Here is a 12,766-nt window from a genome sequence, read left to right on the forward strand (position 1 = left end):
CCGAACGTGGCGTGCCTTACTACGTGGGCTACGGTACGGAGCTGACCTCTTGATCTGGGGGATGGTGGCTCCCTCCCTTCCGGTCCCGGTCCGTGCCCACCCTGCAGCTACCATCGTGGAGCGGACGCCTGGTGTGCTGTGACCCTGCTAATCAACGACTACGGCCATGCGACGGGAAGATGACGGTGTCCCACTGAGTGGGTGAGTCGGGGATTGCCGCGACGAGTGCGGAGGTCGTGGGGTCCCGCAGTGCTGTCCCCTGCCCGCCTTTTGTTCCATCTGACCGGGATTGGCTAAATATAGAGTCGCCGTCCGGGAAGGAGCAGACTGACGCGAAATACTACAGACCCGGTGCTGGGACTGCCTGTGGCGAACCCCGCTGTTGCGGACTGGGTGGCCCCCCGTCTGTACCTACTGTCTCATTGGGGAGAGTTGCTCTGTTGGGACCCCCGGTGGACTGGGCGGGAGTACCTGTACAGAGTGGAGGCTGGAGTGCGGAGGGAAGGAGGAAAGCCATGGGTTCCCATTCCTTGAGCTGGACAAAAGGGTCGACTATCAGGGCAGGTATGTTTTGTTGAAAGGCACGCTAGATGGCTCCATAGTAGTCCTGGGCAGCATCTATGCCCCTAACTTTGATCAGGATCAGTTTCTGCGTAGATTGGGTACAGCACTGGGATGGCATACCATGGACACTGGGTGGAGACTGGAATGTGGTCCTGAACACAGCCTTAGATAGATCACATTCCCCCTTCAGAACACAAATGCTGGTAAACTGGCTGATTTCTTCACTACGTGGACGGAAGGGTGGATACTCTCAGACGCATGGTGACACCTACACCAGACCCATAAAGAATATTCCTTCTATTCCTCCGTACACAGTCTGCACACTAGAATTGATAGGTTCCTTTGCTCTAGAACCATCATTGATAGGACTCACCAGTCCACTTATTTAGCACAAACATTCTCTGACCATAACCCACTAGAGCTTACGATTAGCTGGGGTCTAGTACCCACCCCCGTTCCTACCTGGAGACTGAACCCACAGCTGCTAGAGGACGGCCCGTTCCGTACGACCCTCTCTAACTGTCTCACTAATTATCTGACCGAAAACTGGAACTCAGCCTCCTCCAATCTGATTGACTGGGATGCCCTGAAAGTGGTGGTAAGTGGGGCATTGATTGGTCAGACAGTCTGGTCAGGCAGGAGACACGTCAACGATTGCAAACTATAGAACAGCGCTTAAACACACTGGAACGGGAAGCGATAGCCAACCCAGACAAGCGGGGAGCATTACAGGATGCCCACATAGCACATGCAGAAACATTGGAAACATTGCGGACCATAGACCACAGTGCATTCCTCCAACGAAAACACTCGGACGCTGATAGATCGGGTGCACTGTTGGCCAGTATAGTTAGGGACAAGCCGGACCCATCTATCATAACCAGAATCCGCACCCGTGCAGGTCATGTAGTCTACACACAAAATGAGATTAATAAGGCCTTTTATGAACATTGGACAATGCTGTATGAGCCCCCCCGCTCCGGTAGACGGTTGTTCTGTAGCAGCATTTTTACAGGACCTCCCCTTTCCGGTGGTCTCTGATGCAGTAAAACAGGACATTGATGGCCCTATTACGCAAAATAAATCCGTGCTGCTATTAAAGGGTTAAATCTTAACAAAACCCCTGGTATTGATGGACTCCCGGTGGAGTTTTACCATACCTACTCGGAGACCTTGGTTCCCACCCTGGAGTCTGTCTATACGGTAGCCTTTGAGACCGGTCATCTGCCAGAATCCACTTTGCAAGCTTTGGTCACATCGATACCAAAGCCAGGCCGAGATACCCTAGAGCTCTCTAATTACAGACCCCTCTTCTTACTGTCCACTTAATACAAAATTTTAAGTAAGGCCCTCGCTAATCGTATACAACCCCACCTCAATGTACTAATACACAGGGACCAATGCAGGTTCTTACCGGCTCGCAGTAATTAATTGAACACGAGACGATTACACGCTGTAATGCAGGCCACCCCTCGTGACTATCAAGCAGTGGGATGCATAGCACTAGACCTTAAACAGGCCTTTGACTCTTTATCTTGGAATTTTATGTTTATGACGTTGCAACGCTTTGGATTCCCGGATGTATTCCTAAAATGGGTCCGTCTATTATGTACGTCCCCCACGGCAAGGGCACGCACTGGTCGCTACATCTCGGGCCCATATAATATCCATAGAGGCACTAGATAGGGATGCCCGCTATCCCCCTTAATATTTGTGCTTGCATTGGAACCACTAGCGATAGCCCTCAGAAGGTCAGCAGCTCAGCTCGGAATTCCTGTTGCTGAGACTCACCATCTAATATCAATCTATGCTGATGACATAATGTTATATCTACGGGATCTGACTGCGGACAATGCCCCTCTCCCCGACATCTTTGCCACTTTCGAACTACTGTCGGGACTAGCCATAAACCCCGAAAAATCGATCACTTATTTTTTCTGGGATTCGCATCATTCACCTTACATACAGTTTGGTAATTATACAATACCGGTAGCCCCCACCACCTTCAAATATCTGGGCATACAAGTATATAGAACACAGATGGACCAGATTGAGGGTAATATAGTCCGTGCTATAATGGCCCTCCGCGCCAGTGTGGCCGTTTGGTCCTCGCTAGGTGATGGGCAGAATAGCCGTCGCGAAAATGGTGATGCTGCCCCGCCTATTATATTATTTTGTAAATATACCTGTGGTTCTTCCCCAGTCCATTTTTAATACCATCATTGCATCTTTATTTCGACAAGGTTTGTCATAAAAGAATTCACAAGAGTTAAACATTTTAAAAGAATTAATACAGATTACGCAAATTATCCAAGTAGTAAAAGCGAGAGAATTGCAAATAACCGAAGGGCCTGATAGTCATGAACAGTCCATAATTAGTTAAAAACATCCATAGGTTCAACTATTGCGTGCCTGAAATGTCAATTCATTTATATGTACATAATTGCATCCACAGTTTATGAAATAAATAGATCTACATTCGGGTAATGTTAGTTAGCAGCCTTCTCTTATTCCACATGGCTGCCAGGTATTTAGCTACCACAAATACAGTCACAGAGGAGAGATCTGATTTGAAAATTCTGTAGGCTTGCATACAATGTGTAAAGCCCAGGTTTTTTGCATAGGGGAATGATCCAATACCTTCTAAACTTTTGATAGGCTGGACAGAAAAACAATACATGCAAGTTGTTTTCCTGATCGCAATTACAACCAGGACAGTTTTTTGGAGAAGACGGACACCACTTGCTCGTAAAAGCTCTGATTGGCAGGGTGCCGTATCTCCACTGTAAGTACAATTTCCTGGTTAAAACAGGATAAATATCATTTAAAACACCTTCAAAGTGATAGAAGTCTTTCATAAGTAAAAATGTTGCAGATAAAGTGCCAGTTTGTGCGTTCTGAGTCAGGGCGGATAGTTTACTTTCGTAATACAACTTTACCAAATGCTTGCGTGGGATCCGAAGGCAGGCTGTCTCTGGATCAGACCACAGTAGAGGCAGACCTAACCTCCCAAACTCCTCTCTCAAATACTTGAACCATGGGAGTTTCCCCACAGTAGGGAGTCTTCGGACTTTCTGAAGCTCCAGCCTGTAGATCGTGAGCTCTGGGGTGGTCCAAAGCCTCCGCCAAAACGTTAATGGTTTCAGGCCCAGTTCCTCATCTATGGGTCTGAGACCCAGATCAAGCCTAAGAGGTGCAAGAGGCGTACTGGGGGGCAGAGCCAAGAGCCGCCGTAAAAATGTATTTTCAGTGGCCACAATCTCAGGTCTAAACTGGTGCCCCCAGAGTTCACCACCATACGTTACTGCCTACCCTTGCCTGTAATTTATATATTTCTTGGGATGGGCTAATCGGTTTAACTGAAGATTTGTTTGATAACTTGAAAATGGCCCCCGCTCGCTGCGCCAATTTAAGTTGAGATTTAATTTGATAGGGAGCCCAGGTCATAGTTTCATTTAGGGTTACCCCCAAATACTCAAAAGTCTGGACCCTTTCCAACCTAGCTGCACCTATCCTCTGGGTTGGGCGTGTGGTTGCTGGAGGATTAAAAATCATAAATTTGGTTTTGAGAGCATTTATCTCTAGGCCCCGTTCGAGGCAATATGCTGCAAAACCATCCAACACGCGTTGAATACCCATAGGGGATTTAGACAATAGCAAAGTATCATCTGCAAACATAATTGCAGGCACCCGACAACCATTATTATGTTCAGGAGTTGGAAAGGTATTCCCAGCTCTAATAGCACAGACCATAGTTTCCCCCGCGGAACCAGATCAAAGGCCGCACGAAGGTCCACAAAGACGGCGTAGAGTGTACCGCCCTCAATCCTGACAGTTTTCCAAAATAGGAGGGTCAGACGAAAAATTTGATCCATAGTGGATGTATTCTTCCTGAAGCCTGCCTGGTAGGGACTCAGGAATGAGCGTTCCTCCATCTTATCTAGGAGGCGGTCTAAAATCAGCCTCGCAAAGATCTTTTGTGGCACATCGATGAGGCTGATGGGCCTGTAGTTGGCTGGGAGAAGAGAAGAGCCCTTATTGAAGATAGGGACAATCTCTGCTCCCAGCCAAGTACTGGGGACCGCCATTCTCCTCTGGACGGCGTTAAATATGGCCGTTAGATAAGGGGCCCAGACCATGGGTTCATGCTTGAATAGATCGCCTGGGAGTTTATCCAACCCTGGCGCTTTGCCAGCTGCAAGCTTGGATATTACTACACAGACCTCTTCCGCAGTGAAAGGGTCCCCGTCAGTTTGAGCAGTAAGATTTGGAGTGAGCCCACTTGATCCCCATTATTTTCGGCATTGGCCCCTCTGTAAAGGGTGTGGAAGTGATCCTCCCACACACCTGCGGCAATATTTGATTCAACTGCCAGCAGAGGCTCACCTGACCCCGTGTTCACGACTAGCCAGAATTTCCGAGCGTCTCTTGTTTTGAGGGCAGACATTAAGGTGGCCCAGTTGTCATTGTCCCATTCGATCTTGGCATAGTGAATAAGTCGCTTATATTCCAGTCTCCTGGATTTTATTAATGCCTTGTTATTATTTTGCTTCACAGCCCGTAGCAAATCTGCCTTCGCCTTTCTACAGGCAGAATTGTACCAAGTGGCTTTAGTGCCCCTGATTGTCCAATTTGGCGCCAGGGGGTTTAGTACCTCTGCTAGAGAGCTGGTTAGCTCTTGATGTAAGTCCCCTAGTTTTTGATGTATGTCGGGGGTGCAATTCTGCGTGGTTAGAGCACCAACAGCTTCCAATACAGGGACAGACCGAGCGTAAAGCTCGTCCACTTGCTCAGGGTGTGTTACCAATTGTCCCATCTAACTCTACGCCTATTGCTAGATAGAACCGCCCTTGAATCGAGAGCATCATTTGGCATGGAGGTATCTTTAAAAATGTCAGGCGAGGAAAGCTCCAAGGTCAGTGCGTTATGGTCACTCTCGCCTCTGGGAACGACCCTAAAATCAACAACCTTGGCCCATGCTCGACATTCAACGAATATGTAGTCCAAGCGAGACTCTTGGCCAAACTTGTTAAAAGTACATATTGGGGGGATATCAGATTTTGCACGTCCATTACAGGCCCTAATTGAATGATTAAGTGTTAAAGCCATGATTTGGACGGCTAGGGGGGTCCATGATCTAGGTGGGGGGGGGCCTCTATTGGGGGTATATTCTTTTTAATATATTGAATGCTATGCTGATTACACTCATTTGGGGAGCTGGGCGATGTTGGGTAAGTCTTCGAAAACTCCAACTAGAGACACGCAATGGAGGCTTGGGAGTCCCTGACTTCTGAAGCTACTACTACGCCAGCCAGCTCCAATGGCTGTCATACTGGACAGCAGGGAGAAATCTACAGGAGATTGGGTTCACACCACAGAGTATTTATAGAGGCGATTTGCACTCCTTACTGTTGCCAACAACCAGAATTCCTCCAGACTGCCCACCCCTATTGAGAACTGCCCTGCAATGCTGGAAGAAGGCCCTGATATACACCAACACAGCGATCCCTTATGCCACAAATATCCCCCTTCTCGGAATTCCTACACCACAAGGTAGATTATCGAATACAAGGATGCGGGACTGGACAGATGCTGGGGTGGAGGACATAGGCTCCTTCTTTGGAGATGGCGCCCTACTAGATCACGACTCCTTTACACGGGCTACGGGGGCACCGACACGCCTATTCCTATTGCATGCCAACGTGACACACTACATACGGACAACCTGGGCCCCACAAAGGGAAGAGCCCCCACAACACAATCTGGTGCATCTTCTATATTATATGGGAACTGGGGGTCACTTGGTGCGGTGGTTGTATACAGGGGTTAGGGCACATGCTGCTGTTGCACTCACCTCCCTCAGAACACAATGGTCAGAAGATTCTCAGTTGGAAATTACTGACCAGGCATGGGCGCATATGCTAGAACACCCCAGAAAAGTATTGCGCAATGCAAAACTTACGTTTATCCAGTCCATGGGTCTACATAGATCGTACCTCACGCCCAAACGGATCCATCACATATTTCCGAGCTCCCCCCACTGCTGTCCCTGTAGTCGAGAAGATGAGGCTGGCTTTCTTCACATGCTGTGGTCCTGCCCGTGCCTCAGAGATTACTGGGGGAGAATCTGCACCTCACTGAACACAGTTACACAACTCCCAGTGCCAGCCGAAGCTCTAAATTGTCTCATAGGTCACCGGAGACGTTCAAAGACACAAAAGGTACAATTAAGGTTTTTAGATCTCACATTTATCCTTGCGGTACGAGCTCTCACTATGAGGAGGAAATCCCTGAGATGCCCGGCCGTATCCGTCTGGCAGACAGACATGCTTCAATGGGGGAGGGCAGAAGGAGCAGCTCTACACAGAGAGGAGGAGAGAGGTTGCGGAAACACCCTATTTTGCTAGAATGGGAGGCTATACTGCTTGAACTTGAGACACTTGATTTGTTACCCACATGAATTACATCACCCGCGTAGCATATTAAGACGTCAGAGGGTCGTAGACCCCTAAGCTCTGAGACCAGGAATAACACTCTCTGACCCTGGATCACATCCGTCATTGGGGCAATCTGTCTGTAGTGAATTACTCTAATTATTACGACCTCCTAGGAAGCCTTTGACCGGGAGTCAGGGGGGAGGGAACGTGAAGGGTTATGTTCAGTTATGACAATTATATTCACACACTGTTTTACATTTTATGTTACTCGCGTTGATAATACATTGCTTTGTTGATATTCATGATAATAGAGTCCAGATCCCAGGACTAAGTTATAATATAGAACCCACAAAATATACTTTGTATATAACACTGGTATAATAATGTATGGAAAGAAAAGATAGAAGACTGTCTCTGATGTACTTATGGAATGCAATGAAACATGTCATGGTCACTAATAAAGTGTGTTAAAAAAAAGAGTTCTTGTTTAAATAAGTATGTTTTCTAGAAGTGATTGTTTAAGAGAGTAAGTATGTGTAAGTTTCCTTAGAAGTACGATGGTAGTGTGTGTATAGTTGTATATGAAAATAAATGGATATATAGTTTATTTGCATGTGTGAGTATGTGTGTGAGTAACTTTTGGATGACTGTCGGTGTGTAACAGGATGTATAGGTGTATCACTAAATATGAGAAGTGAGTATATGTATGAGTGACTATGTAGAACTGTTGCTGAATGAGAGGATGTGTATATAGAAGGTGGAATTACTGAATTGGTTGTAACTGGTATGGGTTTCTCCACTTTTTTGAAAATGTTAGTTTCTATTTTTGAATATGTGTTTCAATGGTTACTTTACAGTGAAAGGAGGTCTGTCACTCTGTCACAAGGATGGTGTCATCAGTGATGTCATGAGTGATGTCACTGACCATGTCATGAGTGATGTAATCTGTGACGTCATCAGCAGTGCATTGCAGGCGCGCAAGTTATAGTGAGTCCAACTAACTATAACGTGGAATTTCAATGGTTTTATGTCAGTAAAATTTCCAGCTAACTATAACTGGTGTGAAACCTATTGTTTTTTCAGTGAATTTTAAAGGTTTTTTAAATGCTAATTCCTAACTATAACTGGTGTGAAACCTATGGTTTTTTCAATGAATTTCAAAGGTTTTTTAAATGCTAATTCCTAACTATATATAGGGCCTCAAACCTATTTTTTTTCAGTGAATTTCAAATTTCAAATCTCTATAGGTATGAAATGTAATATTTTTTATAACAAATTTTATAATTATGTAATATATATATATTTTTTTTATTTGTTTGCCCCGGTGCGCTCCCGGGGCGCGTACCGATGCGCTCACCGGTAAGCGCAGTGCTATGGCGCGCCCCGGGGCGCGTACCGGTGAGCATCCCGTTAGCGCTATTGCCGTGAACGAAAACAACATTGTGACGTATCGCGTAGCCGCGTAATGCGTCATATGACGCACACCGTAAGCACACCCGGAAGCACGCATGCGCATACGATCGCAAAACGTTCTGACGCGCTTACGCTACGCGCCCCGGGGCGCGCCGCTATTGCCACGAACGAAAACAACATTGTGACGTATCGCGTAGCCGCGTGATGCGTCATATGACGCACAGCGTAAGCGCACCCGGAAGCACGCATGCGCATACGATCGCAAAACGTTCTGACGCGCTTACGCTACGCGCCCCGGGTCGCGTAGCGTAAGCGCGTCGGGTCATGTGACCTGAAAATAACACTTTTCATTGGTTCACAACACTTTTGGTTTCAAAATGATGAAAGCCCTGCTCATGTGACTTGAAAATAACACTTTTAATTGGTTCACAACACTTTTGGTTTCCAAATGATGAAAGACCTGGTCATGTGACTTGAAAATAACACTTCTCATTGGTCCAGAACAGTTTTTTTTTCCAAATGATGAAAGCCCCCTCCTTTTTTCTTTATTCTGACTTTGTCCTTTGACTGAGGAAGACCTGTTTGGAGATCTGTCTCTAATATATTCTACTTATAAATGGCTACAATAGCAGCAGCAGCTGGAGCATCTGCCCCACCACCACCACCATCAAAAAGACCACCAGAAGATCACATTGGTGGTCAAGAAGAAGAGGAGGAGGAGGAGGAGGAAGAGGAGGAAAGCTCAAGGCAGTTCCTGCAAGAAGTTCATCAGCCCTACAAACCAAAAGAGCACTTCGTATGGCAGTTCTACAAAATCCCAAAGGGTTTCAAAAAAAGTCAACGCTGCGAAGGTGACTTGTTTGATTTGTGATGCTGAGCTGTCCAGGGGGAACCCTAACAAAAAATATTCCTTCGGGAATCATACCATGATTCGGCACATGATCCGTTGGCACCCAATCAACTGTTCTGCTGCAGAGGTAAGGGACCTCTGCAGTAAGCTACCCCCATCATCATCTAGACCCTCAACATCAAAAGAACCAACTCCATCGGGTTCAGAGGCAACAGAGACAATGCCTATCATACAACCCAAATTTAACGATTTTAAAATCATGTGCAAATATTGTGGTAAGTTAATTTGCTATGGTGAGCAAAGTGTTAAACTTATCATCTGTGCTGGGGATAACCATAAGTGCCCGAAAAAACCCTAATTTTTTGCAGAATTTTTTTTGCTCCAGTTGAGCCATTTACAATTCCCTGTTTTTTGTTTCTCCCCCAAGAAAATACAAAAAAAATATAAAACTGTTCAGAAAAGCCATAAAAAGTAAAAAATGTTCAAAAAAACAATAAAAAAATATAAAACAACAAAAAGAAAAAAAAAACAGTTCTTTTCAGAACTACCTCTCATTTATATAAAATGACTTACATTTTTAAACTCTGCCATTCTCTTTTCTCCCCGGTGCGCTCCCCGGTGCATGTACCGGGCGCTCCCCCCGCGCAAATCGGAAAAAAAAAATATATTTTTTTGCCCCGCGGGCCCTTTTATAGCCCCCACATGAAACCTAGGGGGTCAGGGGGGTCTACTCTGCCCCCTTATGGTCTTTTCCCCCTTTGTTTTGGCCACCTCTTGTGTCTCAATCCTACCGAGACACAAGATGACGGCCGCTCCGGACCGTTTGGAATGTTTACCGACACCCGAGAGCCAATCAGCTTTCCGTGCGCAAGTCGCGTGGCGCGCCTGGTGCGCTCCCCGGTGCGCGTACCGGGGCTCTGCCATAGATATATATTTTTTTTTAACCTAAATTACTCAAAATCCACTGGAGCACATATCTTGAGACATAGCAAAGGCACATCGGGCTACCAGTCCCTACAATTTAGCCAAGTTTGGTGGAAATCCATTCAGCCGTTCGGGCTAAAAGTGAGGTCGACCGCCCTATGGAAATTAACATGGGGAAAACACGTTTTGGGACCCCCCTTTTATCTCAGCCCCCGCTTGACAAATCCTCCCCAAACTTTCAGGGAAGGACCGGGGCGCCGCAAGGCCATTTTGAGGAACTTTTCAGGCAGATTCGTCAACCGGCGCCAAAGTTATTCCAAATAGAATTTTGAGATTTAACATTGAAAAAAATCCTAACTATAACTACCTACTGGCGACCGCCAGTAGGTAATATATATATATATATCAAATTTGAAGAAGAAAAAAAAAAGTTAAATGGTCACAACCTAGGTAGTTGAAAATACAAAACTGTAGGCATGCATGATCTAGCTGAAGAATCTTCGGGAGGGTATCATCAAGAATAGATTAGCTGTGCATCACCCCTAAATACTACATTGGAGGTTAAGTAGTGACAGTAACTGACACTAGCTAAGCTTAATATATGTTCCCTGCTATCACAGGAGAAAGTTGAAGGCAATCCTCAGAAGAAGGGACAAAGATCTAATGCAGGACATGTTTGCCCTAAAATAAACATTTTCTGGAAGGGCATACTGGTGGACGACATTGGGGAGGTGGGGTGGAGTTGCCAACTCAAGAAGTTGCTGTGCTAGTTCCCATGTTTGAAGCTGGTATGGTGGGAAGAAATGGATATTAATGTTTGAAAACTGACCCACCAGCTATTGCCCATAGCAAAATTAGGGGCTGCTGTACATTGTAAAGAAAAAGCTCTGGATCCTCCGCAAAGATATGGTAGCTGTAACTTTTGGGTCATAATGGCAGTGGAGAGAATCAGAGACAACCTTTCCAAATAGAGAAAATGTTGTTTGATGATTTGGCTTTCGTGCCTGACATTCATGCCTATGGAAATAGGGAATTAATATGTCCACCGATATTCAGAGTCCAGAGACTTTTAACTGAACTGGCCTTCAATACTACGCATACTCTAAAGGGAACCTTGTACTGATGTTTGATGCCAAATAGTGGCTCTGTTGCCTTCATGTCGTCTAGCAACAAGTGGTGCGGAGGCATTGAAGCAGAATGGTAAGAGCAGATGGGTCAACAATAATGAGGGTGCTTGTTGAAATAGTGAAATTAAAGATTGTCATTTAGAATCAAATTTGACTGAAAAAAAGAGTTGTAATAAAACTATATGGAAGAAAATCGAATAAATGAGAACTAAAGGTTAATAAGAAAATGCAAGATTCCCCATGCATAGTTTTAAGAAAAAAGCGTTGAATGTTATCCAATGGGAAATGCAAACGTTTAAAAAAACTGAGTGCTCTTTATGTAGCTTACAGGAACCTATGCACCTTCTGTGCCTGGCAAGTGATTATGCTCCTTTTAGTCTTGGTAGCTTCCCATCTGAATGGGGAAAGATTCAATTAAGACCAATGCTCCTCGTGGCTGCACTCTTCCCAACGTTGTGTTCCTTGTACTTTGAAGTGCCAGCTGGCATATTGATCCTTCCTGAGGTGTGAAGGGAGTGTGATTCCAGACAGAAATGTACATTTCATTGGCATGGACAACCAAATTTTTATACATCTAAAATCTGCCCCCAGAGTATTTGGTTAACAGGAATCAAATGAACCACATCTTCTTTCCTACCAGGATTACCTAACACCTTTGAATTTGAGGTTGCTAGCATTTTCAAACTAAGACAAATGAAAAGTCACATTATATAGAAGGAGATATGTCCTGCAACTAAGATAGTTAACTGTGCATTCTACAGTCATGGTCTAGGTATTGGAATGGTCAGTCGTGGGCTAGCTGTGTTCTGTGCTTAGCCGAAGTGTTTACTTGACAGCAAAAGCAAAACTGTGTGTGGGCATAGCAAAGAGGTGGATTTTCTAGGTCCTTCCCTCCGGGCTGCAGCGGTAGCGTCCAACGCGCAGGCGTTCCAGAGCTGGCTGTCCTACTGGGAGTTGCATTACATATGGCGCGTACAGCACTCGCTAGACAAGGTCTATTCCTACTACTCATCAGTCCACGATTTGCATGTTCGACTGGACAGAATGGTGGACACCCAGTCCCTCCTTCCACTTATTGTAAAATCAGTATATCTGGGGAGAACACACTCCGATCATAACCTCTTGTGGTTTCAGATTAGTTGGGAGGCAGACCGGCCCGCCGGCCCCACGTGGAGGTTGGAGCCTGTTGCACTGGAGGATGCGGAATTCCGCTCCTCACTAGGCACCGCCATTCTTGCTTACTTTGATGCCAATGAGGGGACTGCGAGCAATGCCATGGTTGAGTGGGATGCACACAAAGTAGCTATCAGGGGGCATTGCATGGGGGCCACGTGGAATATACGCAAAACGCTCTCCACCTCTCTGGTGCGTCTGGAAGCTGAGCTCCTACAATACGAACGGGAGGGGGAAGGCGCGGGTGGGCACTCGCGCAAGCTAGGAGACCTTCGCAC

The 12,766-nt window shown here is 45.9% G+C and overlaps 1 protein-coding gene across 1 annotated transcript in view; it reads left to right on the forward strand.

Annotated features, from left to right (window-relative positions):
• The window catches only part of RBBP9 (RB binding protein 9, serine hydrolase), a 236,958-nt gene that overhangs the window by 183,200 nt on the left and 40,992 nt on the right, over nucleotides 1-12,766 (forward strand). The window lies entirely within an intron of this gene.

Source organism: Lissotriton vulgaris, chromosome 6 (assembly GCF_964263255.1).
Source record: "Lissotriton vulgaris chromosome 6, aLisVul1.2, whole genome shotgun sequence".
Classification (NCBI taxonomy): Eukaryota; Metazoa; Chordata; class Amphibia; order Caudata; family Salamandridae; genus Lissotriton; species Lissotriton vulgaris.